The 6,717-nt window shown below is 40.9% G+C and overlaps 2 non-coding genes across 2 annotated transcripts; both read left to right on the plus strand.

Moving 5' to 3' along the window:
- Positions 1-2,572: 2,572 nt before the first annotated feature.
- Positions 2,573-2,713, plus strand: LOC123626300. The gene has a single exon (XR_006730790.1). It is a non-coding gene; the product is annotated as a U4 spliceosomal RNA (small nuclear RNA).
- A 645-nt stretch (positions 2,714-3,358) lies between these two features.
- Positions 3,359-3,499, plus strand: LOC123626299. Its single transcript, XR_006730789.1, has one exon. It is a non-coding gene; the product is annotated as a U4 spliceosomal RNA (small nuclear RNA).
- The last annotated feature ends 3,218 nt before the right edge of the window (positions 3,500-6,717 follow it).

A 6,717-nucleotide genomic window follows, 5' to 3' on the forward strand; every position in this document is an offset into this window, starting at 1 on the left:
TGCCACTAATGTCACAAAGCCCCTGACTCTGTGACCATGTGCAGCTCTCAGAAAGACACTTTGAAGACAAAACAGGATAGAGCACACAACCGCCCAGGCCCATGTCTCTTGTCTGAGTCACCATATTCCTCAAAAGATAAATGACTCTAACCCTTACCTTTTCCTGCACATAAGGTAGCATCTGATGGGGTTAGTGATCACGCTTCCGTAGTCTATAGCCAGATGTACTCTTTCACCCAAATCTTGATGTGATTCTGTTTCAATGTAACTTCTGAGCAAGTTTGATATGATTTTGCAGGTACAGAACCCCCACCACCTGTATATAAGCAGTGGGCTGAACTACTTGTGTTGGAGCAGTCCGACAGAACTGCCCCCGGGCTATAGGCCTCAGTCTATAGTCCTCAGTAAGAGGACTTCAAATAAAACTGACTTTAATTCTTTAAAAGTTTGATTCTTTTTTCTTTAGTCGGCAAGGAGTAAGGCCTCCAGCAACAATGCAGGTAAGTCACTAGCTATAGGATCTCCTAGGCCGGGAGAATCACCCAACAGCCCTTTGTGGCTCAGATAACCTGACCATATTTGCTGAAAGAAAGGACCAGCATGTAAACTAAAAATTTTGTTAAATCAAAAAATTATAATGCAGCGCATTTTATGCACACATTTTATAGGTATTTGATGAAAACCTATAAAAGTGCCAAAACAGGGACCTTCTCCATCCCTATCTGTCCAAACTCATGTTACTTTTTCAGTTCTCTAAGTGGAATGAGCATCACTAATAGAGGCTGGCTGGGAATTCAGGACTATTGTGCTTTGAGGCCCCAAAGAATCTCATGTTCTGGGGAAAAGTTAGCTGGGTTTTCAATTTTTCTCATAATGCTGAGAAGTCATCCGTGGAGGGTGAAGTGATCCAAGACAGCCAGTGAAACACACAATTTCCCTTGATAGCTGCTGACAGAGTATAATGAGCCACCCAATTGAGACATTGTCAAGGGCTGGGCAGTTCCTTTTGTACCCTTGTGGGATTAGAGTTTTAGTCTTTTTTATTTTTCACAACTCCACCCCACCCAGAATTAATGACTAAGTCATTGATTGGATCAAAGTAAAATAATCTAAATTAATTAGATTGCTAGGCTTTTGTCTTTTTTTCTGCTGGTTTTTCCTACCCCACAGTAGTTATGGCTGTGACAAAAATAAATAACTACACATTGGCATCAAACAGGCCTTTAAAAATGTCATTTTTGTATATAGATGATGAGTACATGAATGTTCATTGAGCAATTCTTTGAACTTTTTGTGTTGCAAATTTTTTATAATAAAATGTTAGGGGAAATGTCACTTTCTTGCAGACTGCTATTTGCATTTTAATGTGTAGCAAAAACCAAAATGAAAGTATTTTGGAGAATATAGGGGGGAAACAAGTGCTGTTCACTAGGCTCCCTACTTGCAGTGTAACTATCCTCTCCAAAGAGGTTTTTCCTTTTGTTTTATTCTTGTTGTTTTATTGTGGTAAGGTATACATAACAAAACAAGTCCAGATATAGGTTTCTAACAGCGTTCCACTTCCCAAAGGAAAACAAGCAGTGAGGGTGAAAGTTACTTTAAATTTCATATACTGTGAACATTTCTATGAAAATAAAGCCTCTTTCTTCTGAATTAAGATATCCAAAGGAAACTCTTTTGAATTAAAGATAGTATTAACATATGATTCAGCAATTCCACTTCTAGGTACATACCCCAAAGAATTGAAAACAGGAACTCAAACTGATTCTTATACACCAATAGCAGCATTATTCGTAATATCCAAAAGGTGGAAACCACCCATGTCCATCTAAGAGTGAGTGGACAAACCAAATTCTATGCAATGGATTATTATTCAACCATAAAAGGAATGAAATCCTGATACATACTATAACATGGACGAACCTTAAAAATATTATTCCTAAATAAAAGAAGCCAGACCAGAAATGACAAACATTGTATGATCTATTTGTATAAGGAACCCAGAGACAGAAAGCATGATGGAGGTTGCCAGGGATTGGAGGGGAGAGGGAAATGGGGAGTTAGAGTTTAATGAGTATAGAGTTCCAGTTTGGGAAGATAAAATATTATGGAGATGAATGGCTGCAAAATGTGAATATATTCACTGCCACTGAACTTACACTTAAAAATTGTTAAAATGGTAAATTTTGTTATGTATACTTTACCAAAATAATATAACAGAAACAAAACAAAACAAAAACCTCTTTGGAGAGGACAGTTACACTGAACATAGGGAGCTCAGGGAACAGCACCCAGACTGACCCCATTTTTCTCAACCGCCCCTTGCAGTCCCTGAATTAAGTTTATTAGCATGTTTCCACCCACAATGCTTTGCTTCATTCTCCACCAAAACAAACTAAAATCACAACCGAATATTGCAGAACTTGCCTATGTATTTCAGAAAGATCTTCATATAATTGTATAATATGCAAGCAAACAATACTTGAAAGTTTTTTAAATGAGTCCCAAACTCGCCTTTCTGTAGTAGGAACCTGGCTTATTGGGAGTGATGAGCAGGGGACGGCATTTTTTTAGCTTTGCGCAGTGGCAGTATCGTAGCCAATGAGGTTTATCCGAGGCGCGATTATTGCTAATTGAAAACTTTTCCCAATACCCCGCCATGACGACTTGCAATATAGTCGGCACTGGCAATTTTTGACGGTCCCCACGGGGACTGAATAATACGTTTTACAAAGAAAAAAAAAACTATCTTTTATTTTGCTTTTTATGCTCATAGTTCTAGTTACCAATTTTTTAACTTGGTGGATAAAAGTTGTGTGCAGTGTCTCTTGCGGTTTGTAGTAAGCTTAAATTGTGGTATTTTACACTTACAGGTAATTAATTTATAGTAATGCAGTTTCTTTCTTCTGCCGACGCTGCATGTCTCTTCTGCTTTTTGCCCCAGGTATGTTTTAAAATTCGCTTTTCTAAAAATATCCCCTCAGGCCCTGCCCGCCTGCCGTTTGTGCAGGCGGGGGCACAGCTAGTTGTCCCCTTCGCGAACCTGTGTGGCTTACCGTGGCTTTCCCGCCGCTCGGTTTCTTTGTCAAATTTCAACCCTTAAACCCGGTCAGCCCTGTGACGTCAGGCTTATTTGCATAAGGTTCCCCAGCATCCCAAGCGAACCTTCCTCGGTTTCCAAAATCTGAATATTCCACACGAGATGTTCAACAACAAGAAGTCTCCCATCCAGGTGGGCTCTAAATATAACCGCTGGAGTGGGGACGCGTACTGGGCACAAATGCGCTGGCAGTCGCTGACCCTCAATGTAAAGGTAGTTGTCATCCGTGGCGGAGTGGGGCGGGCATCAATGATCTCCAGCTTTGCGCAGTGGCAGTATCGTAGCCAATGAGGTTTATCCGAGGCGCGATTATTGCTAATTGAAAACTTTTCCCAATACCCCGCCATGACGACTTGAAATATAGTCGGCATTGGCAATTTTTGACAGTCTCTACGGAGACTGAACTTATGTTGGTTTAAAAGCAGTTAATGGACTAAAGTTTTTCACTAATGAGTTTTCTGTGTAAGTTAAAGAGTTTATTTTTAATTATACATTTAAGCTGTGTCTTTGCATTTTGCGAAGAGTTGAAGAGTTGTTGGTATTTTACCTTAATGTGGATAACAGATTATGGGTGGAGTTGACTATTTTTTGTTACCGAAGTGAAGAAGTCTGTGCAGAGGATCCTGGATTTGCAGAAAAGAAGAGGAATTCTGAAGCCATCTTTTTATTTTTATTTTATTTTTTTTTTTTTTTAAGACAGAGTCTCACTTTGTTGCCCGGGCTAGAGTGAGTGCCGTGGCATCAGCCTAGCTCACAGCAACCTCAGACTCCTGGGCTTAAGCGATCCTACTGCCTCAGCCTCCCGAGTAGCTGGGACTACAGGCATGAGCCACCATGCCCGGCTAATTTTTTTTTTTGTATATATATTTTTAGTTGGCCAGATAATTTCTTTCTATTTTTAGTAGAGACGGGGTCTCACTCTTGCTCAGGCTGGTCTCGAACTCCTGACCTCGAGCGATCCACCCGCCTCGGCCTCCCAGAGCTAGGATTACAGGCGTGAGCCACCGCGCCCGGTCTTTAAGCCATCTTTTTAAAAGCGACCAGAGGGAAACAGGTGCAGGAGGCTTGCGCAGGTACTATTGTGGAGTCCCTGGCAGAGCTGAGATTGAACCAAGCCCTGTTGCCCCTGGCGTTGTATTACTTTCCACTACACCAGCCTTCTCCAGTCTTGTGTAGGAAGGCCTGGGCTGCCCGGAGTCAGAGGTCGGTCCCCAGGAGTCCTATCCTTCGCTGAGCGTGGTAGATCCAGCTAGACCTGCTTAGGCCACCACCCACCAAACACACCTCTGTTCTGTAGCAAGAGAATGTCACCAAGGGCAAAGGTGGTGTTCAAAAGCGGTACTGGGGAAAGCAACTCCAGTAGGAAATTAGACCCAATCCCTACCTCAGGGAACTCATAGTGTGGAGACAGACCACAAACAAGTAAACAAATAAACTAGATAATTACAGTGCTATGAAGATAATAAACAGGGAGAGGTATGATGAAGCCATCCAGGAGACAGGCAAGTTCCAACAGCATGATCAACAACTATTGAGCACTTACTGTGTGCCAGACTCCACACAAAGTGCTTAATGTGCTTTATTTCATTTAACTTTCACAGAAACCATTTCTTTTTTTCTTTTTTACAAACAATTTTGTTGAGGTATAATTGACATAAAAATAAACTGCACATATTTAAAGTGTACAATTTGGTAAGTTTTGAAATGTGTACACCGGCGAAAACATTACCACAATCCATCACTCCCCAAAGTTTCCTGGTGTTCCTTTGTAATCCCCCCTCCTGTCTGTCTCCACTCTCCCAATTCCCAAGCAATCCTTGCTCTGCTTTCTGTCACTATAGATTAGTTTGCATTTTCTAGAGTTTTATATAAAGGGAATCATACCATGTATGACTTTTTTTTTTTTTTTTTTTTTTTTTAGAAACAGGGTCTTGCTGTGTTGCCCAGGCTGGAGTGCAGTGACTGTTCACAGGCACAATCATAGCAACCAAAATCTCAAACTCGAGGGCTCAAGCAATCCTCCTGCCTCAGCTTCCCAAGTAGCTGGGACTACAGACATGCACATCCTCGCCCTGTGACTTTTTGAGATTAATTTTTTTTTTTTTACTAAGTATAATGTTCTTGAGGTTCATTCAGGTCATTGCATGTAATCAATCTCTTTTCCTTGCTGAGTAGTATTTCATGTATGGAGGTACCAGAGTTTGTTCACCCATTCACCCACTGAAGGACTTTTGAGCTGTTTCTAGTATTTTGCTGTTACAAATAAAGGTAAGAAAATTCCTGTACAATTTTTTGTGTGAACCTAACTTTTTAATTCTCTGGGATAAATGCCCAAGTGTGTGATTGCTAGGTCGTATGATAAGTGCATGTGCAGTTTTGTAAGAAACTGCCAAATTATTTTCCAGAGTGGCTATGCCATTTTATATCTCATCTGCAATCTTTTAAGGTGTAAATCAGTCCCCCTGCCTTTTCTCTTCCCTTTATGATATTGATTTCTTGAAGAGTCCAAGACAATGACTTGTACATTGTCCCCCATTCTAACTTCATCTGATTGTGTCCCCGTGGTGTTGTTTAACATGTTCTTCTGTCCCCTATATTTCCTGTGAAGTGGAAGTTAGACCTCATAACTTGATTAGATTTGGGTTAAATATTTTCACAAGAGAACTTCAGAGGTGGCGTTATGAACTTTGTACTTTTTAATTCTCTGAGATAAATGCCCAAGTGTGTGCTTGCTGGGTCATATAGTTTAAGTGCATGTCCAGTTTTAATTAACAGCTTTATTTGTAATAGCAAAATACTAAAAATAAAATACTAGAAATAACTCAAATGCATCATCTAATATTGGTGATGCTGAGTTTGAGCAGCTGAGTAAGGCAGTACTATTCTCTCTTTCTCTCTACTGTAAAGGTGCAGCTTCTCTGTGTAATCAATAGTCTGTGGGATGAACAACCTTTGACATAGTAACCAGTTAATACTAAAAGCTCTTTTCTTTCTTTGCTTTCCACAGCCACGCCCCTAAACCACTTCCTGATCAGGCATGAAGATGCCATGGCTGAGTAAGATAAATTAACATCACTTCTTTGGAACCCAGGGCAGATTTCCTAGGGCCTGGCTGTATTCAGGGCCTGGCAGCCCCAGGAAGCAAAGAAAAGTCTCCCAACAAGCCAATGTGTCAGAACTGAGCAAAAGTGATGGAAAGAGGGAGTTAGTGAGAACTACTCAAAGGTACATCCTGGAGACTCCAAGTTGATTACGGAAACTACAAGAGGAACCAGTGTATGCTGCCTAGAAGCTGAAATTTCAAGTAGCTGTAAATGTCCTTGAGAGTGTGGTCTGAAAATGCACTCCCATCATTTTTCAGCCTCAACTGTTGCTGAGATGGCCCATCTGGGTCTTCAAATCCAGCCCAGAGGAAATAGAAGATGGATACTCCCTCCCATGGCAAATTTTGTATTGACCAGGAAGTCAGATGATGCCTTGATTGATCCAAATATCAGAATTTTCTCCCATTTACCCCTCATAAGGTTGGAGAGGAACTCTTACACTTGTGGGTGTATGAGACTAAAATGAAGTGACTGAGATACACACCTTGGGAGCAAAATTAGGGGGATGCCTCA

This window comes from Lemur catta, chromosome 21 (genome assembly GCF_020740605.2).
Source record: "Lemur catta isolate mLemCat1 chromosome 21, mLemCat1.pri, whole genome shotgun sequence".
NCBI lineage: Eukaryota > Metazoa > Chordata > Mammalia > Primates > Lemuridae > Lemur > Lemur catta.